Below are 27,041 nucleotides of genomic sequence, written 5' to 3' on the forward strand. Positions count from 1 at the left end.
TTATTGATTCGATTGATATTTAGATAAGTTAACTAAAACATTTAAGATGAAGAAGTAAAACACTATTTGTTACAGTAAAACACTATTTGCTACAGTAAAAATGACTTTGCTACAGTAAACTACTATTTGCTACAGTAAAAACGACTTGCTACAGCAAATACTATTTGCTACAGTAAACACTATTTGCTACCGTAAAACACTATTTGCTACAGTAAATAATATGTCGACAAACAAGAAAATAAAACATATTGGGTGCGTACCAGCTGGCCATGCTGTAACGACCCTGGTTTTTCCAACGTTATTTATTAATAATTATTATTATTAATACGCTTGATTAAACGAATGTATGTTATTACATTTACATGTTGCTTTGATTGCCCGTACTTGACTTTTATGGCCCGGAACGTCTCTGCGACACACGAAACTTCACGAATAATATATTTAAATATTATTTGCATTCATGATTAAGTTTATTAATCATTTTAATTAACTAAGGTTGTTGGTTAATTACTTGGGCTTTAATTGGACTTTTATTGGATTACTTGTAAATTACATACATACTTGGGCTTTATTTTTGTACATGGGCTTAGAAGCCCACCCTACACACTTAATTGGATTAGTTGGCCCATCTTTCATGTAAGTATTACATTATGTAACAACTAGATTAGTTAACTAAGTAAAGAATCTTGTTACTTGCACCCTTCCCATGTAAACCCTTCTATTATCCAACTTTTGTGACTTTAACATGCATGTAACCACAAAACAAACCTTTCCCCCCTTTATTTGCTGCAGAAAAACGTGGGGTTTGTGGCTTCAAAGGAGTCCACACTTCATCATTTCTTCATTACTTGTTCATTTGAAATCTCCCACTCAAACACACACACACATTACTTGCAATTTTCTTCTCTCTTTTTCTCTCAAGTTCTTCTTTCTTTCTTGTAAGTAACAACTTCTTTTCTTCTTTTCTTTGTTGGTAAAAACTGATTTCTACATGAACATAATCATCATCAATCTTTGTTGTTAAAACTTTTGTTACTTGTTCTTGTTTAAAGTTAATTACTTGTAGGTTACTAAGTTGTTTACTTACTTACTTTCATGTTACAAGATCAAACTTCTTAGTTTGATTCTTCATTTATATCTTGTATTTAACAAGAACATCAAGAACATAATCTCTCTAGTTATGTTCTACATATTTTGTTTCAAAAGATTTAAAGTTTATAATCTTTAATTTTTGTTACTTGTGTTCTTGTTTGTTGTATGTTACTAGAATACCACCTTCATGGTTGGTTTAGGCTTATCTTTCATTTTCTTTATTTCTTATCGTTAAGTTGCTTACTAAACATTTGAACAAGGACATGAAACCAACAAGAGCTTACACTTTGGTGCAAGTATCATGGATCCAACACTTGGTTGTGATCTTTCTTAGTGTTCATGAACTTGTTCATAAACTTACATGTAACCTTGGTTCATCAAACACTTACAACACTTGCACTTGAGTTATGATGGACAAACCTTGGTCAAAATGATGTTAACACATCAACGAGTTGTACACTTGAAGCTATACGCATCAAGGATGAGAACCATGATGAGCATCAAGCACCAAGACACCGGAACTCACCTAAAACCCACTGTTTCTGTCCAAAAGTTTCTGTTCAGCTATTTCTGGAACAGACCAGTAGACCTGGGCTGTTCTAACCTTGATTTTTAGATAGAACTTTTCGAGTAGATAACTTTTCATATAGGACTCGTCTTAATCCGAGTTACGGTTTAGGATTTACGGCCCTCCGATCGTTACCATGTCCTTTAACGTTGTGCAGAAATTTCTGACCTACTCGCACTTAGACCGTCGCCACGGTCAAACCAAGACGAGTTTGCTTCTGTAAATTTTACCACACTTAAGGGACTCATAGACGGAGCCATGACCACTGGTCTCACCTTAATTCAGTAAGGGTAGAGGCCGTGGTGACTGACCGAAGTCAGCCTTTGTTTTAAACGACTTTCATAAACGAGTCTTACTTGTTACCTTTTGTTTAATGATGATTGATGATGACCCTTATGACCTTAATTACGTACTTGTAAACCTTTTGAGACGACTTATTGACTTAGTGCTATTTGACTTAGGTTGAGGACGTTTGGACCGTTACTTGCACACCACTTTCCGACTACTACCTTACCATTACTACTAATCATTGTGAGTTATAGCATTCCCTTTTTACTTTAACTTATTTTGGGAACTGAGAATACATGCGGATTTTATGTTTTACATACTAGGCACGAGTACTTAAACTTATATATGTGTGGGTTATATAACGGCAGAAACATTCCCTTTAGCTCGGTAACGTTTAATCATTGGTTTTTGAACCGTGAACGCGAATCTTAGATATGGATCCATAGGGTTTGACATCCCCACTCGGGCTAGTAGCGCTAGCATTTAACGAGTGTTTAATACTTCGAGGTTATACGCACTTGCCAAGTGCACTTTAAGGGGGTACATTAAACGTTAAGTTAGTTACCGGGTGCCCACGGTTAAGCATATACTTTTACATACTTTTGAAACGCTCGTTGTAGCACTGAAATCTCGTGGCCTACTTACATTACTGTTATACTTAAACTATAGCTCACCAACCTTTGTGTTGACCTTTTTAAGCATGTATTTTCTCAGGTGCTTGAAGTCGCTTCCGCTATCTTACTAGTCGTGCTGTAGAACCCGCTGCCTAGAGTTGTATCGCATGACTACTTATGTTGCATTCAAACTTTTTCTTATGAACTTATGTTATGTAACGACCATTATGGTCACGTACACTTATTTAATGCTTCTACTTAGTGAAGCATACTTTGATTTGTAAAACAATTGACGTATGTTATGACGTCACTTTTATTAATGAATGCAAACTCTGTTTTGAAAACGCATATAGTACTTAACCTTGTAATGATCCTGTTGATGATGGTCCGTACATGATGATTTAGTACGGGGCGTCACATTTGGTATCAGAGCATTGGTTGTAGGGAATTAGGATGCATTAGTGAGTCTAAGACCGACCCGAGTAGGATTCACTAATAGGGCTAATCTACAACTTGTTAGTTTACTTGTTTCCGCTGAACTTACTGCATGCTGCTGCTTACTGTTACTGCTATATGCCGTATGCTACTACGTGATTTCACTACTGCATGCTATTACTTGCTTTCGATTGCATGCTAGTTTCGTACGATTACTGATATTGCCATGCTACTTATTGTTATACATGATTTAAACTGTTGGCCTATCATTTGCTTGCTTTATGACATACTGACATGGAAAATTTATTTTTCCTTGTTCAGATGTCGGACGTTCCACCTACTGACATCCCGAGCGGCTCAGGCCCCGTTGTTCCTCCCACTGCTGCACCTGTTGCTGCTGCTGCTGCTGACATTCCGGCCCCGACACCTACTGGCGACCCCGGCGCCTCTGGTTCTGGAGCTAGCTCTAGTGTGCCTATCCCGGCGTCTTCTTCCAGACCCCTGAGGCAACTGGCTCGCATTGGTGGCATGGAGATCCCCGCGGAGTTCGGGGAAGGACCCTTCCGTAATCACTTTCGCACACCTTGCCGACGCACTGCCGACGGCCGCTTAGCCGTTATTACGCCAGGCCGACACCGACAGATGTTGGCCGCTTTCGGATACGTTGAGCCACCCGCGCCACCACCGCATGATTCAGACGACGGTTCTTCCACCGATGCTTCTTCAGACGACACCTCATCTGACGACTCCAGTGATGAGGAGGATCCCGCTGACCGACCGATTCAGGCACCTTCTACCCCGCCGAAGAAGCGGTATCGCTTCGCTGGCATAATTCCTGGTCGTACTGTCACTGACGCTTATGGTCGGCGTCGTAGGATCACTGCTCGCAAACGGCTAGTGCCGTACCCCGCCGACCCACTGATATTACCGTCTCCACCCAGAGCCGGACCATCCACTTCAGCACCACCGGCTCCACCTGCACCGCCAGCACCACCTGCCCCATCACCTTCCTCTAATGAGGAAATGAGGCGGGAGATTGAGATTCTCCAGACTCGAGTTACTGAGCTCGAGGAGCAGTTGGCTCATGTTTTGGACATCTTGTACCCACCATCGCCGTAGGACTTTGTACTAGATTCTGTATTGTAATCTCTTTTTGTAATTTCATATTTCACTTATGTAATGTACGAACTTATTGTAATGTATGAACTTATTATCATTAATGAATGGAATTTGTGTTGTTACTTTGTGCGCAAGTGTTCTATTTACGTTATCATATCATGGTTTTGTGGTACTTATATATGCTTGCATTACTTAATCAACATGTGTTGTGCTGTTTTCATGTTGGTTGTTATATACTATACTATTATTATTTGCATAATGGATTTTGACTTGAGTCAAAATGTTTGTATAGAACATCATGGCCAACGGAAGAACCACACCTACCGCCGCCCAGATTGAGGACATGATTAACGAACGTGTCGCTGCTGCACTAGCTGAAAGACAACCCCAAGTTCCACCACCACCGCCTGTCAATCCACCTGTCGTTCGAGATGGGTGTACTTACAAGGAATTCCAAAACTGCAAGCCACACTACTTCAGTGGCACTGAGGGACCCGTCGGTCTCACCAGATGGTTCGAAAAGTTGGAATCGGTATTCAGGGTTAGCAATTGTTCTGAGGCTAACAAAACGAAATTTGCATCTTGCACGCTGTCTGATGGCGCGCTCACATGGTGGAATACCATGGCCCAAGCGAAAGGAATTGATGAGGCGTATGCTACGCCTTGGGAAGAATTTAAATGTGCTATGATCGAGGAATACTGTCCGAGAACCGAGATTCAAAAGATGGAAATCGAATTTATGCAATTAAAAACCGTAGGGAACGACCTTAACAGCTACAACCGTAGGTTTTTGGAATTGGCTCTTATGTGTCCAACCATGGTCACCCCCGAATTTAAGCGTTTGGAGAAATACTTCTCGGGACTTCCTAAGTCCATCAAGGGTAATGTTACCTCATCCAAGCCACCAAGTGTTCCCGAAGCAATGCGCATGGCGCATACTCTCTTGAATCAAATCATCCTGGACGAGCCGGAGAAGGCTAAGTTTGAAACTGTTAGTGGTGAAAAGAGGAAATGGGACAACAACCACAACAACAACAGGGGTAGGAACTATGATCAAAACCCGGCAAAACGACATGAAGGGTTCAGGCAAAACAACAACATGCACAACAACAACACCAACCCCAACAACAACAACCGCACCAATCCGAACTACAAAGGAACCTTACCACAATGCAATAGGTGCTACAAGCACCACACTGGGTATTGCAATGTTATCTGTGAGAAGTGCCAACGATCTGGACATGTTGGCAAGGATTGCAAGGTTACCACTTTGAATGTGAAGCCAAACCACAACAACAATGGGCCTAAGAAGTGTTATGAATGTGGAAAGACGGGCCATTTCAGAAACGAGTGTCCTAACAAGCGTAAGGATGGCGGACCACCACGTGCTAGAGCCTTCAATGTTAATGCAAGGGACGCTCGCGACAACCCCGACTTGGTGACAGGTATATTCAAGATCAACAATCTTTTAGCTTCTGTCCTATTTGATACTGGTGCCGATAGGAGCTATGTGTGTAGACATTTTTGTGATAAGTTAGATTGGTCGTTAGTTCCTTTGAAGGAAAGTATGCTTGTCGAGGTCGCCAATGGAAAACTTGAAAAGGTTGACCATATTAGTCGTGGAGCTATTATCAACATAGCTGGTGCAGATTTCGAAATTGATTTGATACCTATCAAACTGGGAAGTTTTGACGCGATTGTCGGTATGGATTGGTTGAGCAAGATAAAGGCCGAAGTTATCTGTGGAGATAAAGCACTTCGCATACCACAAGGAGATGGCGAACCACTGGTTATCTATGGAGAGAGATGTACCTCGAAGTTGAACCTCATTAGTTGCGTGAAAGCGCAAAAGATTATGAAGAAGGGACGCTTTGCTGTCCTAGCACATGTGAAAGCGGTAGAAACTGAGGTGAAGAACGTGAACGATGTGCGTATTGTGAACGAGTTTTCCGATGTCTTTCCCGAAGAACTGCCTGGATTACCGCCACCGAGGGCAGTAGAGTTTCAGATTGACTTAGTGCCAGGAGCTGCACCTGTAGCTCGCGCACCTTATAGACTCGCACCTTCCGAGATGCAAGAATTACAGAGTCAACTACAAGAGCTATTAGATCGAGGGTTTATCCAACCAAGCTTCTCGCCTTGGGGCGCACCTGTGTTGTTTGTAAAGAAGAAGGATGGATCCTTCCGTATGTGTATCGACTACCGTGAACTCAACAAATTGACTATCAAGAATCGATATCCTCTTCCACGAATTGATGATCTTTTTGATCAACTACAAGGATCGAGCGTTTATTCAAAGATCGATTTGCGATCCGGATATCACCAGCTGAGGGTGAAGGAAAGTGACGTGATGAAAACTGCATTCAGGACCCGTTATGGTCATTATGAGTTCCTCGTGATGCCATTCGGTTTGACAAATGCCCCTGCCGTATTCATGGATCTCATGAATCGTGTCTGCAAGCCTTACTTGGATAAGTTTGTTATCGTCTTCATAGATGATATCCTCATCTACTCTAAGAGCGAAGAAGAACATGAGCAACACCTTCGACTAGTGCTTGAACTCTTAAGACAAGAGCAACTTTACGCCAAATTCTCCAAGTGCGAATTTTGGTTGAAGGAAGTACAGTTTTTGGGTCATGTTGTGAGCGACCAGGGTATCAAAGTTGATCCCGCCAAGATTGAAGCCATCAGCAAGTGGGAGACCCCCACTACTCCAACGCATATTCGCCAATTTCTAGGTCTCGCCGGTTATTATCGAAGGTTTATCGAAGGATTTTCTCTGATTGCGCGTCCTTTGACCGCACTGACTCACAAGGGCAAGAAGTTCATTTGGGAACCCACACACGAATCAGCATTCCAAACTTTGAAGAAGAAGTTAACCTCCGCACCTATCCTATCACTTCCTGAAGGCAGTGACGACTTTGTTGTTTATTGCGATGCATCGAAGAGTGGTTTTGGTTGTGTACTGATGCAACGATCTAAGGTTATTGCCTATGCCTCCCGCCAATTGAAGATTCACGAGCGGAACTACACTACACATGATCTTGAACTTGGAGCCGTTGTCTTTGCACTCAAATTGTGGAGACATTATTTGTATGGAACTAAGAGCACTATCTTCACCGATCACAAGAGTCTCCAGCACATCTTCGATCAGAAGCAATTGAATATGAGACAGCGTCGATGGATCGAGACGCTCAACGACTACGATTGTGAACTCCGTTATCACCCTGGCAAGGCCAATGTTGTAGCTGACGCTTTAAGCCGAAAGGAGAGGACGGCACCTCTCCGTGTTAGGGCTCTGAACATCACCATCCATTCGAACCTCAACAACCAGATCAGAGTAGCCCAAGTTGAGGCTCTCAAGGAGGAGAACATATCTCACGAGCATTTGAACATACTTGTCTCTCGATTCGAGGTTAGAGAGTCTGGACTCCGATGTTATGCCGGAAGAATTTGGGTACCTTACTATGGAGATCTGCGAAGCCTGATACTTGATGAAGCACACAAATCGAGATATTCGATTCACCCCGGTGCAGGTAAGATGTACCACGACCTTAAAGAACAGTATTGGTGGCCGAATCTTAAGAAGGACGTTGCGACTTATGTTGGTAAGTGTTTGACTTGCTCGAAGGTTAAAGCCGAGCATCAGAGACCTTCTGGGTTACTTCAACAGCCAGAAATCCCACAATGGAAGTGGGAAAGGATCACAATGGATTTCATTACTAAGCTGCCGAAGACGGTGGGCGGATGCGATACTATTTGGGTTATTGTTGACCGCCTCACCAAATCTGCACACTTCCTAGCGATGAAGGAAACTGATACAATGGAAAGACTTGCTCAGCTGTACATCAAAGAGGTTGTATCTCGTCATGGTGTACCCTTATCAATCATCTCCGATCGCGATCCCCGTTTTGCTTCCAGATTTTGGCGTTCTTTGCAAGAAGCCATGGGAACTCGTCTTGACATGAGTACTGCTTATCATCCTCAGACTGACGGGCAAAGTGAACGAACGATTCAGACCTTGGAGGACATGCTGCGTGCATGTGTCATTGATTTTGGAAAGGCCTGGGAAAGGCATTTGCCACTCGCCGAATTCTCGTACAATAACAGTTATCACTCTAGCATTAATGCTGCACCTTTTGAAGCATTGTATGGTCGTAAGTGCCGATCTCCTATTTGTTGGGCCGAAGTAGGCGAAAAGCAAATCACCGGACCCGAGGTAGTTCACGAAACCACGGAGAAGATTGCTCAGATCCAAGCTAGACTTAAGACTGCCCGTGATCGCCAAAAGAGCTATGCCGATCTTAAACGGAAAGACTTTGAATTTAAGGTTGGTGATCGTGTAATGTTGAAGGTTGCACCTTGGAAAGGTGTGATCCGTTTTGGAAAACGTGGAAAGTTGAACCCACGATACATTGGTCCATTTGAAATTTTGGAACGTGTTGGACCAGTTGCTTATCGTCTTGATCTTCCAGCACAATTGAGCTCAGTTCATCCTACCTTCCATGTGTCAAACTTGAAGAAGTGTCTTGCTGCACCCGAACTCATCATACCTTTGGAAGAACTTACTATTGATGACAAACTCCACTTTGTGGAGGAACCTGTTGAGATTATGGATCGTGAGATCAAAACTTTGAAACGCAACAAGATTCCGATTGTACGAGTACGATGGAATGCCAAACGAGGACCTGAGTTTACTTGGGAGCGAGAGGATCAAATGATGCGGAAATATCCTCATCTTTTCCCGACTCCTCCATCTACTTCAGCTTAAATTTCGGGACGAAATTTTCTTTAACAGGTGGGTAATGTAACGACCCTGGTTTTTCCAACGTTATTTATTAATAATTATTATTATTAATACGCTTGATTAAACGAATGTATGTTATTACATTTACATGTTGCTTTGATTGCCCGTACTTGACTTTTATGGCCCGGAACGTCTCTGCGACACACGAAACTTCACGAATAATATATTTAAATATTATTTGCATTCATGATTAAGTTTATTAATCATTTTAATTAACTAAGGTTGTTGGTTAATTACTTGGGCTTTAATTGGACTTTTATTGGATTACTTGTAAATTACATACATACTTGGGCTTTATTTTTGTACATGGGCTTAGAAGCCCACCCTACACACTTAATTGGATTAGTTGGCCCATCTTTCATGTAAGTATTACATTATGTAACAACTAGATTAGTTAACTAAGTAAAGAATCTTGTTACTTGCACCCTTCCCATGTAAACCCTTCTATTATCCAACTTTTGTGACTTTAACATGCATGTAACCACAAAACAAACCTTTCCCCCCTTTATTTGCTGCAGAAAAACGTGGGGTTTGTGGCTTCAAAGGAGTCCACACTTCATCATTTCTTCATTACTTGTTCATTTGAAATCTCCCACTCAAACACACACACACATTACTTGCAATTTTCTTCTCTCTTTTTCTCTCAAGTTCTTCTTTCTTTCTTGTAAGTAACAACTTCTTTTCTTCTTTTCTTTGTTGGTAAAAACTGATTTCTACATGAACATAATCATCATCAATCTTTGTTGTTAAAACTTTTGTTACTTGTTCTTGTTTAAAGTTAATTACTTGTAGGTTACTAAGTTGTTTACTTACTTACTTTCATGTTACAAGATCAAACTTCTTAGTTTGATTCTTCATTTATATCTTGTATTTAACAAGAACATCAAGAACATAATCTCTCTAGTTATGTTCTACATATTTTGTTTCAAAAGATTTAAAGTTTATAATCTTTAATTTTTGTTACTTGTGTTCTTGTTTGTTGTATGTTACTAGAATACCACCTTCATGGTTGGTTTAGGCTTATCTTTCATTTTCTTTATTTCTTATCGTTAAGTTGCTTACTAAACATTTGAACAAGGACATGAAACCAACAAGAGCTTACACTTTGGTGCAAGTATCATGGATCCAACACTTGGTTGTGATCTTTCTTAGTGTTCATGAACTTGTTCATAAACTTACATGTAACCTTGGTTCATCAAACACTTACAACACTTGCACTTGAGTTATGATGGACAAACCTTGGTCAAAATGATGTTAACACATCAACGAGTTGTACACTTGAAGCTATACGCATCAAGGATGAGAACCATGATGAGCATCAAGCACCAAGACACCGGAACTCACCTAAAACCCACTGTTTCTGTCCAAAAGTTTCTGTTCAGCTATTTCTGGAACAGACCAGTAGACCTGGGCTGTTCTAACCTTGATTTTTAGATAGAACTTTTCGAGTAGATAACTTTTCATATAGGACTCGTCTTAATCCGAGTTACGGTTTAGGATTTACGGCCCTCCGATCGTTACCATGTCCTTTAACGTTGTGCAGAAATTTCTGACCTACTCGCACTTAGACCGTCGCCACGGTCAAACCAAGACGAGTTTGCTTCTGTAAATTTTACCACACTTAAGGGACTCATAGACGGAGCCATGACCACTGGTCTCACCTTAATTCAGTAAGGGTAGAGGCCGTGGTGACTGACCGAAGTCAGCCTTTGTTTTAAACGACTTTCATAAACGAGTCTTACTTGTTACCTTTTGTTTAATGATGATTGATGATGACCCTTATGACCTTAATTACGTACTTGTAAACCTTTTGAGACGACTTATTGACTTAGTGCTATTTGACTTAGGTTGAGGACGTTTGGACCGTTACTTGCACACCACTTTCCGACTACTACCTTACCATTACTACTAATCATTGTGAGTTATAGCATTCCCTTTTTACTTTAACTTATTTTGGGAACTGAGAATACATGCGGATTTTATGTTTTACATACTAGGCACGAGTACTTAAACTTATATATGTGTGGGTTATATAACGGCAGAAACATTCCCTTTAGCTCGGTAACGTTTAATCATTGGTTTTTGAACCGTGAACGCGAATCTTAGATATGGATCCATAGGGTTTGACATCCCCACTCGGGCTAGTAGCGCTAGCATTTAACGAGTGTTTAATACTTCGAGGTTATACGCACTTGCCAAGTGCACTTTAAGGGGGTACATTAAACGTTAAGTTAGTTACCGGGTGCCCACGGTTAAGCATATACTTTTACATACTTTTGAAACGCTCGTTGTAGCACTGAAATCTCGTGGCCTACTTACATTACTGTTATACTTAAACTATAGCTCACCAACCTTTGTGTTGACCTTTTTAAGCATGTATTTTCTCAGGTGCTTGAAGTCGCTTCCGCTATCTTACTAGTCGTGCTGTAGAACCCGCTGCCTAGAGTTGTATCGCATGACTACTTATGTTGCATTCAAACTTTTTCTTATGAACTTATGTTATGTAACGACCATTATGGTCACGTACACTTATTTAATGCTTCTACTTAGTGAAGCATACTTTGATTTGTAAAACAATTGACGTATGTTATGACGTCACTTTTATTAATGAATGCAAACTCTGTTTTGAAAACGCATATAGTACTTAACCTTGTAATGATCCTGTTGATGATGGTCCGTACATGATGATTTAGTACGGGGCGTCACACATGCGATCGCATGGCAAATGGGCATGAAACCCATGCGATCACATGGGGATCAATCTCAGCAAACATCTATAAAGCTCGCACATTTCTGCTTCGACACACACACACACATAAATTACTCCGTATTATATTTATTATTATTATTATTATTATTATTATTATTATTATTATTATTATTATTATTATTATTATTATTATTATTATTAAGATTAATATTATTATTAATCTTATTATTATTATTATCAGTAGTATTAAAATTATTATTATTAGTATTATACATAAAATACTACGACGAAATACTGCTCAAATGATTTCAAACCGAGTTTTCAAATGAGTCAAAGCTAAGGAAACTATGGGTTATAGCTATGGAGGTTATGGGTAATGTTCATGGATATTGTTCTCCAAGTCAAACCTAGTGTTTATCATCTCCGTTGCGTCTACGTACTTTCCTACAATATTAAATCACAATATTGATACGTGAGCATTCATATCTTATCTTTTATACATTAATAGTGTATCCAGGTCTAGTGCTCGAGTATATATGTTTATACATGCTTGTATGCTTTAATTTTGTCGTTAGATAGTTTATGATGAATCACGAATTTGATACATATGCTACTAATATAAAGTATATGATATGCATGTCGTTGGAAAGCTATCGAAAAATTAATAACTTTTCATTTAGAAATCACGTGATTTCGATGAACGGATTAAAAGATATGGTCAACTGAATTATGTTTGACGTTAATTGAAATTGTGTTTGAAACTGTAAACTAATATTTACACAACTTGTCTATGAGATTGATAAATTGAATTTTTAGATATTACTAATCGAATAAATGAATTTCTATATAAGACACGTCTCGTTTTGTTGAACAATTGTCAAAGTTGACCATTCTATCATGTTTTAAAGCTTTATAAACACTATAATCTGATTCTACAAGTATTGGAAAAACTATGTGAAATAATAAAATATTTTCGATTGCCATGATAATTTAAATATAATATAACTCCTGAAATAAGTAATATTTTGAGTTTGATAAACTATAAATTCGTTCAATTATCGAGACTTATACTATGTTAATAAACATGTATAGATTTAAAGATCATATTGGGTCAGGTTGACTTTTGAGATGACTTTTGTTAACTTTTGCATGTCGGTCTCGAGCATTAGGATTGTGATACACTATGACCTGATCTAGCTTGTTAGACATGTATTGACCAACATATGTTCTCTAGGTTGAGATCTACGGTTATTTTGCATTCCAAGTTTCGGTCACATTTCGGTGAATGACCTTATGTGCTGCTAAGGTGAGTTTCATTTGCTTCCTTTTTAATTGCTTTTACAATCTATATTTTTGGGCTGAGAATACATGCACTTTATTTTAAACGCAATGGATACAAGTACATACTAAATTCTACACAGAGTTTGAATCGAAAATCCCTTAGCTTTGGTAACTAGTAGCTGCCGGTTATAAGAACTGGTGGGCGCGAATAGTTGTATATGGATCCATAGGGCTTGACATCCCCGTCTGTTCCAGATATAGAAACCCTAGCCTGAACTATAAAATAGACGTATGCTATTTGAGTTTAGTACACGTTGGATTGCGTGTATTGTACATGTTGGTTGCATGTATGTTAAAACAGGGGTACTTATTATAACGTTAAAGTTTAGTTACCAGGGTGCTCAATTTCGTAGAATTTTTTGATAAACGTTTCGGATGAAACAACTGAAATCTTCTGATCCACCTTTATATACAGATTATGTGCAACATTAAAACTATGAACTCACCAACCTTTGTGTTGACACTTTTAAGCATGTTTATTCTCAGGTTCCTAGAAGTCTTCCGCTGTTTGCTTATACGTTATACAAGCTATGTGTATGGAGTCATACATGCTTTATTCGAGAAAACTTTGCATTCACAAAATCATCACCATATATCTTATTTTGACTGCATTGTCAACAGATGTAGTATTGTAAACTATTATTTACGGTGATTGTCTATATGTAGAAATCATCAGATGTCAAAGACCTTGGAATTAGATATTCATTTATGGTGTGCCTTTTCAAAAGAATGCAATGTTTATAAAACGTATCATATAGAGGTCAAAACCTCACTATGAAATCAATGAATGATGTATTCGTCAAAATGGATTTGGACGGATCATCACACCATTGGCCTCAGATTTTGATCCCACCTATTACATGAACAAAATTTTTATATTACCGTACCCATCCATTCATTATCTCACATTGCATGAAGACTCAACAATATAAGAAGCATAGTATGGCAACAAACTCCGAGTCATTTTATTATACATCAATCGAGCAAGATGGAATAAATTTGATACTGGTTGAACCTCTAAAATCCTTATAAAGACAATATGTGGGTTTCAATACATATAGACGTCAAAGAAATACCATCAGAATGGTAGCTTAGCTTTCCAAATCTTAAAAGTATCTTCAACATTTACTGATCAAATATTGGGCAGTTTTTCCCCAAGCATAGGGAAACTATAATAAGGCTTCAACTTTGCACATAACACATCATACTTGTAAGTTGAAAAATGAAAACTAAGGTGAAAACATAAGAACCATCAGTCTTTTCAGATAACTAGTACTCAATTTCATGGTTGACCAATTAAAAAGAATGCAAGAATGTCATATAACTGTCAAAAGACTAATCTATCGGCAATAAACAATCACATGTGATTGGATACATGAGAATCACATGTGATTGGGTTTACAATCACTGATTGGCATGCAGAATCACATCTTCATATTCATACGAAGCATGAACATGAATTTAAACAAAACCTTCAATCAATGAAATTACAATTTAAAGGTGATCGAATATTGATCTACAAGAAGTAGCTAAACCTTCTTATGAAGATTCATAGCCAAAAACATCTCATAATTCCAGAATCATACGCAATCAGTACGATGCTCATATGAACTTGAAAATATGAAATCGAGTTACATTGAATTTTAGATGATGAATCCAATATCAAAGTTGCTTCAAAACAGTCATAGAGTGCTCACGAATCATTAACACAACCTGAATCATCATAAATTTGCAGCAATCATTGATGAACATTAGCATCGAGTGAATATGGACCAAAAATTCAAAATCATTATCTATATGTTTTTAGGTCATGAATTCTGCACAAAACTAATTGGAAATCACTTCTACAATGCTTGAAAATTATCATCATCTCTTGAAAATCACTGAATCAAGCTAATTGAAATATTGACCAAATTTGAGCGAACTTTAACCTTGAGATTTTGAGATCTGAGATGTTTATCAATGCGAATTGCAGCATCTCGTAGCTTCACGAAAGTATCATGAATCTGAAAATGCCTTCAATTCGTTCTTAGAGCAACTAGATTGTTCCAAGGGCCACAACTCCTCAAGTTTAGGTCACGATGAAGAAGAGGATCAAATTAATCTAGATTTGTTGATTGATAATCTGAATTGAAGATGAACGAAGCTTCATATTGTGAATAGAAACGAGTTACTGAGCTCAATTCGTGATGAATAACATCAATTGTTGATTTCAAATTTTGAGGATGAGATGAAGAACATGTTACTGTATGTAGAGATCGGAAATTTGAAAAATGACCAGAATAGCCTCCCTGTATTATTTGGTGTTTTAATCTGGTTCATTGATCAAAAATGATCCAAGGGCTGAGAAGCGCCCCTTGGATTTCAACCTTTTTAATGGTTTCTTTGGATTACATCTCTCAACTTTGACTCAAAATATTTTTGTTTGTGTTGTATATTATTCGATTAAATTTATATGAATAAATTAATGTTCAAATGTGTTTTCATTGGTATAATTTTCATCAAAAAATATATATAACCGAAATAAAGTTATTTTAAGTCAAAGTTGAGCAAAAAAGACCTTAAAAGTCAAAAATAGACTATTGAAATGAGACGGAGGAAGTAATTAGTTGCTTGCAGAAGCATCAATTTTATTTAAATATCCTCCATATGCCAAGACAAACCTTTCAGGATCTGCGTGTACTCATCCCTCTACATATATCTTTATCTTCCGCTATTAGTTTAAGACAATAAAAAAACTTGTATCTTGAAAGTAGTTATTTGTTATAAATGATGAACAAGTATTACTTTTTTGTTAAAGTGTTCTGCAGTTCAATTTACGGTTTTTTTTTTTCTTTTTAAAGACGGTATTAATGTCATTGACAGAATATTACACCAAGGAAAACCCCTTGAGAAGACCTTGCTAGATATGGACAGAACCAATGCAAGAAACTTCGAAAGACTCCATAACCAATTGCAAAACCAATTGCAAAACGATTTACACTATGAAAATTTTCAAATGAACCTCGAACTCCGAACACCCGGAAAAGAGCGGTAACCACACAACTGAATATTAGCATATATTAGCATTGCTAATTTCTCGAACTTCTGAAATGCGTCTTTACAAACACAACCACTTCTCAGTTGGATGATCATGATTCATGCTTTCATCTTCATATGCAATAAAAACATATACTTTACAAAAACTAAAATTAGAAAAGGAAAAAAAGCTGTACATAAAATTGAGGGTTTATAAATAAGTTTGGAAGCAGGGAGTGTCAGGTGTGACGTGTGAGGATATGGATTGATTCCGAATAAAGTGTATATAGAAGATGATCACGATGGATATGGATTATGCTAACATTTGCTCTAAGACACATGTTAAGAAGTATTAATATAATCTATAACTCCCATTCAAATATAAAAATACATTTAACATTAACACATGTTTTATTGTAGAAACTTTTAACCTTCTATTAATCCATTTTTAATTTATTTAAAAAAGATTTATCATGAAAGACAAGTACTTGTTAACGTGTATAATCTGGGCACATTTCAGAGAAATCCTAATAGTAATCACAAATGTTCTTAGACCAATACGTAAAAATGACGTTTATTTTCTTTTTTATCTTTTTTTTTTTTTTTCAAAAAACGAAAAATTAAATTAAAATAGATTAGGAAGATCTAAGGTGTTACAGTTGATCAGACCCACTCTCTATTTGACATGAGCTATGTTATTGTCAATATATTATTTTAGCTATATCGGTACCGTCTTGAAGCCGTCCTCACACTTAGCCCTCGAGGACATCAATATTAGAAAACGTGCTATGGTTAGTCCTAACTTAGTCCTCGAGGGCATTCCTCACATAGCACAATTGAGCATATAAGTTTTTGTTTTAATTATTTGTACTTTTTGCTTCCGTACTTGTAAATTGGTATATTTAATTTATTTGATGGGTCTATGTAATGGTGAAAGATTATGTTATGAATATTAGTGTTCGTGTTTTGGGGATGAAGTAGGGAGAAATTGCTGATAGGACGCTGATGTGATAATCAGTCCTGGTAAAGAAATATCTCATTGATGGATGTAGTGTCATTAGCGCGCAGTTAGTATCCGACAAAGATGATTCATAAGACCACTCCCAACGGGCTCCGCCCTCACACCCGCCCTCGGCCGCCCTCGAGGGTGCCGTTGGCATTCCACCAGCCCTCGGCCGCCCTCGATTCTCTTTCTTCCTTCCGTGCTGGTGTCTGTTATGGGTATAATATTTCGAGGACGGGTAATTAAATGAATGTAGCCGTTGCCCAGCATTTTGTATCCGTTGCACTTCAACGGCTTTCATTTTTTTTTTTTCCTTCTTCTCCTATATATATACACTCCAATCTTCCATATCTCAACACATTCTTCCATATATCAAATTTCTCCCAAATCAAACAATCTTCAAACAATCACTCAAAATGGCACCCACTCTCGTCCCAATTTATGTTTACTTCAACGGTGAGTTTTCGGATGATTGGAAATCGTGTACAGTTGGCGAAAGAAGAACGTTCGAAAACGTTGACGCTAGTGAAATGGATTTTTCGAAGTTGTTGAAGTTTGTCAAAGAAAAAGTGGACTTCAAACACTCGGACTTCGTGTATTACAATGACGATGAGAAAATATACAAGTTTCTTGATACGGATGAAGATTGAGATGCCGTTAAAAATAAAGCAATTACGGCAAATGAACCCATAAACGTGCAACTTCTTTTCATTGATTACGATTATCGTCCACCAAGAGAGAGTAGCGATGAGGAAGGATGTGTTAGCGATGATACGATTGACAAAAAATATTGATAGTCTTAATATTATGTGTTCGTATTTATATGCTTAATTGTGTACTTTAAAAAAAAAAAAAATGTAATCGTATCTTTGTTTATCAATAAAAGTGTTGTTTAAAAATTTTGTAATAATAATAAAAGGGTTTTTACTGGGGATATTTTCGGGGATCACGCGGTGTCTTGTGCTGGTATGGTGGGTATTAAGCATCGACATAATGTTGTTCGGGATTCCCTTGTTGATGTTTGTTATCGATCTGGGATTTCAGCGAGAAAGGAGGTTGACATTGGGTTGTCTGGAGGGAACGACAGGGCCCTCAGACCTGCAGATGTGTTACTTTATTCCTGAGATTGTGGTCGAGATGTTTGTGTTGACTTGACAGGGTCTTCTCCTTTGACACAGTCTGGGCTTTCTGACTTTGTCCCTGGACGTGCTGTGGTTGATGCGGCTCGTCGGAAGCGGGTCAAGTACGAATCTAGCTGTCAGGCGATTGGTTATGGTTTCATTCCTTTCTCATTTTCTTCTCTTGGGGAATTAGAAAAGGATGCTGTTTCTTTGCTAAAGCGGGTTCAGAAGAGTTCGATGGCGCAAGATATTGGTGCCGGTGCTGCTGCTCATATTTTTACTAGGATAGGTTTTGCTATTCCTAGAGGTGTGGGGGCCCAGATTGTCTCTAGGCTTCCCACTAATTATTTGTAAGTTTTAATACTTTTAAGTTTATAATAATAATAATAATAATAATAATAATAATAATAATAATAATAATAATAATAATAATAATAATAATAATAATAATAATAATAATAATAATAATAATATTAATATTAATAATAATAAAAATAAAAATAAAAATAATGATAATAATAGTAGTAATAGTAGTAGTAGTAATAAATATTAATAAAATATGTGGGGCCATGTGATGGGGAGGGACGATGTCATGGTTGGTAGTGGTGTGTGATGGAGAGGAAGTGAAAAATAAATGGAGAGAGAAAGCTGATGTGGCGCTGATGTGGCGGTGTATCCTGGGGAGGAAGTACGTTATGGTTGGGAGTGGTCTAATAACAACTTCATGCACTTATGATATTAATTTTTATTTTTATACTTCAATCATAGACCACTTTATATATATATATATATATATATATATATATATATATTGGTAGGATCAAGAGGGAAGTAACCAATCGGGGGAAGCGGGAGGAAGCAAAAAAAATTTTTTTTTTTCGTTTTTTGAAAAAACTTTGTTCATGAACATTATAGATGAGATGAAAATATGAACATTTAGTATAGACACTTTGTGATAAATGTTTTTATTTTGGCGGGAAACCGTGCGAAAAAGTAATATATAACAATTATCGTGTTTTTCGAGCGTATTTTGAGGTTTTAGCTATTGGGGTTTAGATATTAGGGTTTAGATATTAGGGTTTAGAAATTTAGGGTTTAGGGTTTAGATTTAGGGTTTAGATTTAGGATTTAGATTGAGTTTTTAACACGAACGGTTTAGAGTTTAGGGTTTAGGGTTTAGGGTTTAGGGTTTGGTGTTTTGGGTTTATTGAATAAACCCAAAACACCAAACCCTAAACCCTAAACCCTAAACCCTAAACTCTAAATCGGGCTAAATTTTACTTCACAAAACATGAAAAAAAAACGTTCATATTCTTCACGAACAATATTATCTTGAATGTTATTTTTGTTGATCGTTTTCCTGCCTAAATAATAACATTCATCACGAAGTGTCTCTTCTAAATGTTCATATTTTCGTGTGATCTTGATGTCGGAAAAAAAATTCAAAAAAAAACGAAAATACAAAATTTTTTTTGCTTCCCCCCGATTGGTTACTTCCCAATTGATCCTGCCCCTATATATATATATATATATATATATATATATATATATATATATATATATATATATATATATATATATATATATATATATATATGAATAGATAGATTGTCAATTTCATCCAGAAAAAGATCATCTTCACTCAACCATTAATGGAGTCTCTTAAATGGCTTTTAGTTGCAACTGCAATCACCCTACTGCTCTTCAAATTACTAAACCGCCCTCATGCTAAAAAAAAACCTTCCTCCGGGTCCAAAACCATGGCCTATCATCGCCTCATCGGCAACTTTAACCTCATCGGTCCTCTTCCACACCAATCTCTTCAAAAATTGTCACAAACCTATGCCGAACTCGTGTACCTAAAGTTCGGGTCAGTCCCAGTCGTAGTTGCATCGTCCCCAAACATGGTCAAAACTTTTTTTAAGGACCCATGACCAAATTTTTGCTTCCCGGCCATCAACAGCAGCCGGTAAGCACACTAGGTACAACTACAAGGATCTCACGTGGGCCCCATACGGGCCATATTGGAGCCAAGCTAGAAAAATCTACCTTAACGAGCTTTTCATCTCGAAAAGAATTGGGTCCTTTGAGTACATCCGTGTTGAGGAAAGGAAAATTTCCCTCTCGCGTATACACAAATTGTCAGGAAAACCGTTCGTGTTAAAAGAGAAACTTTCACGCACAACTTTAAGTGTGATTAGCAGGATTGTATTGGGCCGTAAGTACTTTAGCGAATCAAAAGATGAGGAGGAGATTGTGACACTTGAAGAGTTTCAAGAAATATTGGATGAGTTGTTCTTGCTTAATGGTGTGTTAAATATTGGGGACTGGATCCCTTGGTTGGATTTTACGGATTTACATGGGTATGTGAAAAGGATGAAGGCTTTGTGCAAGAGACTAGATAAGTTTCATGAACATGTGCTTGCGGAGCATAGGGCTCGAATGATAGCCGAAGGAGATGCGTTTGTGGCCAAAGATATGGTTGATTCGTTGATAAAGTTAGCCGATGATCCTGATCTTCAGGTTAAGCTTGGTTCTGATGGCGTCAAGGGTCTTATGCAGGTATATACGCTTACATATTATGTGTTCAAATTAACAGTTTACTAGACAAGTGCCAAAATCTACCTTTTTTTTTTCTGTTAAAAACTTTAAAGTATGATTGTTTCAGTGACTACATATGATAATACCACCAAACACTCAGTAGCTAGAGAGTTGCTATCAATGACCAAATGGGACAAATACAAACAACTGAATAAGTCTAAACTCCAACAATAAATGGTTTTCTAAGAATAATAATATATATAATTATAAATATATAATATTTATTATAATATATACATATAATATATAATACTCCGTAATAATTTTACATAAATAAGGAATAGAAGCCAATTGCGGTCCATTTGATTTGCATAGTTTAATATTTTTTTAGAAATACACAACAACAACAACAACAAAACCCAATATTACACAAGTGCTGTATGGGGAGGTGAGATGTAGACAATCCTTCTCCTAACCTAGAATAAAGACAAGTCATTTCTCCACTCGGAGTGAAAACACTCTCAAAAGAGGAGAAGGTATCCCTCTCTCTATTCGGCGGATAGAGAGATTGCTTCCGAGTGGACCTCCGGCCAATAAGTAGTAAAAATTTTGAAAAAAAAAAACAAATAAAATTGAGACGCCATGAAAATGGTAAAATCAAATTTCCATGGATTTTAAATCATGCCGGCTCTAAGAGTCTGTCAAGTCGCCAATAAATCGACGCTTGCTGTTGCATCAATATATAGAGCCAATTTTTTTTTCAAAAATAAAGATATTATACTTTGTTTTTGAAATGCAAACTCACATACACAATAATACGAATCATACACGAAATATATATACAAACTATCCTAAGCAGGAGTCGAACTCACAATCTTCTGATCGAATGGACACCTCGATACCTCGATACTGCTGGGCCAATTGCCTTCGGTAAAGATATCTTAATAATTTATATATTATACTTAAGTTTGACTTCAAAATATTAAGATATTAAAAATGGGACCAAGGGTTATCAACTATGTACAATATGTGTATATAGTAATAGTATAAGTATACCCAAATATTAACAGACTTATACATTAAATAGACTTGTACATTAAATGGTTGTCAACAACAGGATCTGATAGCAGGTGGAACTGATACATCTGCAACAACCCTAGAATGGGCGATGTCGGAGCTTATCAAACAACCCGATCTAATCAATAAGGCGACAGAAGAACTCGATAGGGTGATTGGTAAAGACCGATGGGTTGAAGAGAGCGATTTTCCTAACCTTCCATTCGTAGAATCAATTCTAAAAGAAACAATAAGGTTGCATCCTGTAGCTGTTTTATTAGCACCACATTTAGCCCTGCAAGATTGTACTGTAGCTGGGTATGATATCAGAAAAGGAACAGCTATTATTATCAACTCATGGAGCATTGGTCGTCAACCGGATATAGATGTGAAAGGGCAACATTTTGAGTTACTACCATTTGGGTCGGGTCGGAGGATGTGCCCCGGGTATAATCTTGGATTAAAGATGATGAGGTCATTATTGGGGAATATGTTGCATGGGTTCAATTGGAAATTTCCTGAAAATCAAATGGGTCATGACATGGATATGACTGAAGTATATGGTTTATCTACACAGAGAAAGTTCCCCTTAATCACTATCTCTGAACCTAGATTGCCTGATCATATGTACCATTAGGTGCTACATGCATGGTTAATTTCAGGCTAAAATGATCAAATGATCACTACTTAATTGTGATATGGTATTATGAACATGAAATGTTGTATAATAACTGTACTACTACTTAATTGTGATGCTAATCTATGTATAATAAACAATGCTATCTACCATCACAAGAATGCATGGTACTATAGTATTGTGTGTACCTCGTACGAAGTATATTCGTGTAATATGCTTAAGTAATTGAGGGGCGAAGTCAGAAGTTCGGTTAACTGGCGACGCAAAACAATAGAAAATTAGTATTTCGTTAACGACAACCTTAAGGCTTGTCATTAACGTACTTTATATTGTTATACGCGATTATCAGTTATAGTTTAGCTAGTTATAGTTCAGCTGATGATTATCAAATTGTACAACAATATAATATAGAACACGTTAACGACAACTCTTTGTCAAAACTAACTTTGTCATTTTTCAATAATCCTTGAGTGGTTATGTCATATGTAACCGCCTTTATCACTTGTAAAAGCAACACATCCTCCTCTGATAAGTTAAACGTTTGAAAGGACAGATAGTCAACCAGACATGTGCCGGGACGCATCACTATCCACGATCCAGTTGTTACTTGCACCCTGGCAACCTGCATACACATGAATTTGAGATAATTTGTTATTGACGAGAATATGTTTCTTAGGCTATATATATGTACCGATGCATATGTTTGTATCTATATATGTATCTAGGTATCTAAGTGCTTGTTTTGGTGTTTGTCTGTCTTGTATCTGTACCTAGGTATATATATATCTACGAATGTTTCTTTATGTTTATATGTTTAAGCATGTGTTTTTATCCAGGCTTATGTGTGGTGCGGGTTTATATATATATATATATATATATATATATATATATATATATATATATATATATATATATATATATATATGTGTGTGTGTGTGTGTGTGTGTGTGTGTGTGTGTGTGTGTGTATACATATATATGTATTTATTTTGTTTGTCTGTATGTCTACTTGAGGTTAAATGGTTATGTGCTCTATATGATTCATGCTATTTGCCCTACTGTTGTGCATTACTGCTATATGTGTTTTCTTTTTTATTACTGTGTATGGTTGCATCTTGCTAGACGCACATAACTCTTACAGGTACGTATCATTTGCCCTACCTATTTCGTTTTTATGAGCATTTCTGGCCGGAGGTCCTTTTGGAAGCAATCTCTTTTGCTCTAGAGTAAGGGACGACCTTATCTAGGCGCGGGTTCTATACCCGCGGGTGAAGTAGTGACTTCCTTTTAATCTAGGGTACGAGAAATGATTGTCTACACCCACCTCTCCCATACCCCACTTTTGTGGAATTGGGTATTGTTGTTGTTGTTGTTATTGACGAGAACCCACACCCGAATGACAGTAGGTTTTCCATCAACACCTAAAGCTTGAAATTAGCGTTGTCATTAACAAGGTTTTTAAAAATAAGATACACTAATTAAAATGAATATTGCCTTTTTAGTATATAAGCAGTAAATCATAATTCATAAGTTATCGCTTAATACATGCAATTTATTCGAACATATTAAACCTACACACCAAGCAATCAATTTTTTATGGAGTGCCGCACGAAATTCATTATAAAATATAACCAATTAAGAATTCGAATACTTAAAATAAAAATTAGATATAAACCAACGGTATATTACAAACTAGGTTTTGAGCCCATGCGTTGCACGTCAACTCAAAAACCGTTCCAAAATCCTATATATAAACATGCATAGATATATATGACAGCCAAGTTATCGATATGGGTTGGATAGATATAGATTACAAACATGAAGAGATATATGTATTAGAGTTAATATTATCAATGCCAAGTTATATGATGATGCATTTGGATGTTAATTTGATTACAACCTTCAATTTTTTTAGCACATTTAATCAAAACCTTTGATAATCCATTGATAATTGATGGGACCGTTATTTTAGAGCTAGATTGTGATAATAAAGAAGTGTTATATTTTTTAATTAGTTCTTATTAATACGTTTCATTGATTGATATATTTTTTAACATCAATATAATTTTTAGTCATTCTAATTAAATTTAATTTTCTTCTCGGTTATTGTTTTTTTATTAACTTGTTATAAAAAATTATGAGGATATAACATATGTAAATTTCACTTGTCATTAATTCCTATTAATACTCTCCTAATGACACATATGTTAATTTAAACTCTCTTTTATATAAGTATATAGATATAGATATAGATATAGATATAGATATAGATATAGATAGATGATGACACTACAATCAAACAATAGACCGAACTTATTGATTAATATTGTAACTTAATTATAAGGGCTTGTGTATTACCTATAACATTTTATGGGCTTCTTTTATGGGTTTCTTTTAGCATTTAATTAATTAATAACTTATAAGGGTCTGTGTATTACCTATAACATTTTATGGGCTTCTTTAATATATAATGGGCTTGGGCACTGGTGGCATGTGCCACCATATTGATCAATGTGGCTACGCCTTTGAGTCTCAATTATCAGTGAATGAGCCGAGCTCGGCTAGGTTCAAGCTCTACGCGTTTAAATTTTAAAGAGCTCGAGCTCGACTCGGTTCGATCTTACTATATTAACTCGAGCTTGACTTGTTAAAATTTTTAAAATTTAAGTTTTGTTGTTAATATAATATAACAATAATACATTATTTTTTATAATTTTTAGTCGCATATAATATAATATTACATTAAGTATTATACATATAAATTATTGTTACTATTGTATAATAATATGTAAAATATAATGTAATATATAATATATTATAAAAAATTTAATCTATATAAATGAAAAAGCTCGTTTAAGCTCGCAACATGTTCGAGCTCGATATTGAAAGCTTGTGCTAGAGCTCGTTTATTAAATGATCTTTTAAATGTGTTCAAGCTCGGTTCATTTAGGCTTGTTCACTGCCCAAAAGCCGCGCAAATTTGGGAGCTTGTTCTCGACTGGTGGAACCAAAACAACTTCTTGATCTCATGCATCGACGACGCCATCACCGTTAACCAAACATTCGCACACAACATCACCGGAATCTCAATATGGAAAGCAACAAAATGGATCATTTGCTACACAATTTGGAAACATAGAAATTTAAAAGTCTTCTCCAGAAAAGAGTGGATCCCCGCAACAATTTTATCTGAGATACAATCTTAATCATTTAGTTAGATTTCCAAAAGATTTAAAAAGATACGTACTGAATGGCATCAATGGCTAATCAACCCCTCATTTTGAAACGACTCGTCCTAATCCATAAGGAGGAATACAATAACATATGATTACATCGCGAGGTATTGGACCTCTATATGATATATTTTACAAACATTGCATTCGTTTTTAAAAGACAAACTTTCTTTACATCGAAAGTTGACGGCATGCATACCATTTCATAATATATCCAACTATAATTGACCTAATAATGATCTTGATGAACTCAAAGACTAGAATGCAACGTCTTTTGAAATATGTCATGAATGACTCCAAGTAATATCTCTAAAATGAGCAAATGCACAGCGGAAGATTTCTTTCATACCTGAGAATAAACATGCTTTCAAGTGTCAACCAAAAGGTTGGTGAGTTCATTAGTTTATCATAATCATTCATTTTCATCATTTTAATAGACCACAAGATTTTCATATTTCATAAACATCATTATCATATCAGGCATTTCGCAAACTGCATAGAGATAAAAATCATTCATATGGATTGAACACCTGGTAACCGACCTTAACAAGATGCATATAGAATATCCCCCAGTAAACAGCGCGCAGCTAATATACTAAATAATACCTCGAAGTACTAAAGCATCCACACCCTGGATGGGGCTCGTTGGGCCCGATAGATCTACCTTTAGGATTCGCGTCAATTAGGGGCCATTTCCCTAATTCTTAGGTTACCAGACTTAAAGGGGCGATATTCGGTTTAATAATCCAACCATATAATGTAGTTTTAAGTACTTGTGTCTATTTCGTAAAACATTTATAAAAGCAGCGCATGTATTCTCAGTCCCAAAAATATATATAAAAAGGGAGTAAATGAAACTCACTGTATTGTATTTTGTAGTAAAAATACATATGACGACATTGAACAAATGTAGGACTGGCCTTGGATTCACGAACCTATATAATTTGTATATATATTAATACACATACTTGTAATCGAACAGTTTTGTATATATTATTAGTGATATAATTTTTATATTAATAACTTATATTCATTTTGTATATTTAAGTAAAGTGTTTATATATTTAAGTTATCGTTATTATACATATTTTTATTTACTTAATCTTTTGTTTACAAAATATTCGTTATAGTAATACTAGAGTAATATTAATAATAATAAAATGATAATAGTTATACTACTTAATATTACTAATTAGGATACTAATGGTTATGATTTCATTAGTGATAAAAATAATGATAATAATAATAATAATATACTTATATTAATAAAAATGGTTCTAACATTTATAAAGTGATAATAATACTAATTTTTATGAAAATAATAATAATTTGTACCATTTTCATAATAATAACAATAATAATAATAATAATAATAATAATAATAATAATAATAATAATAATAATAATAATAATAATAATAATAATAATAATAATAATAATAATAATAATAATAATAACA

At 36.3% G+C, this 27,041-nt stretch overlaps 1 pseudogene; it reads left to right on the top strand.

Moving 5' to 3' along the window:
* The first annotated feature begins 19,768 nt into the window (after positions 1–19,768).
* LOC139878098 (trimethyltridecatetraene synthase-like) lies at positions 19,769–22,350 on the top strand (annotated as a pseudogene).
* The last annotated feature ends 4,691 nt before the right edge of the window (positions 22,351–27,041 follow it).

This window comes from Rutidosis leptorrhynchoides, chromosome 1 (genome assembly GCF_046630445.1).
Source record: "Rutidosis leptorrhynchoides isolate AG116_Rl617_1_P2 chromosome 1, CSIRO_AGI_Rlap_v1, whole genome shotgun sequence".
Lineage (NCBI taxonomy): Eukaryota > Viridiplantae > Streptophyta > Magnoliopsida > Asterales > Asteraceae > Rutidosis > Rutidosis leptorrhynchoides.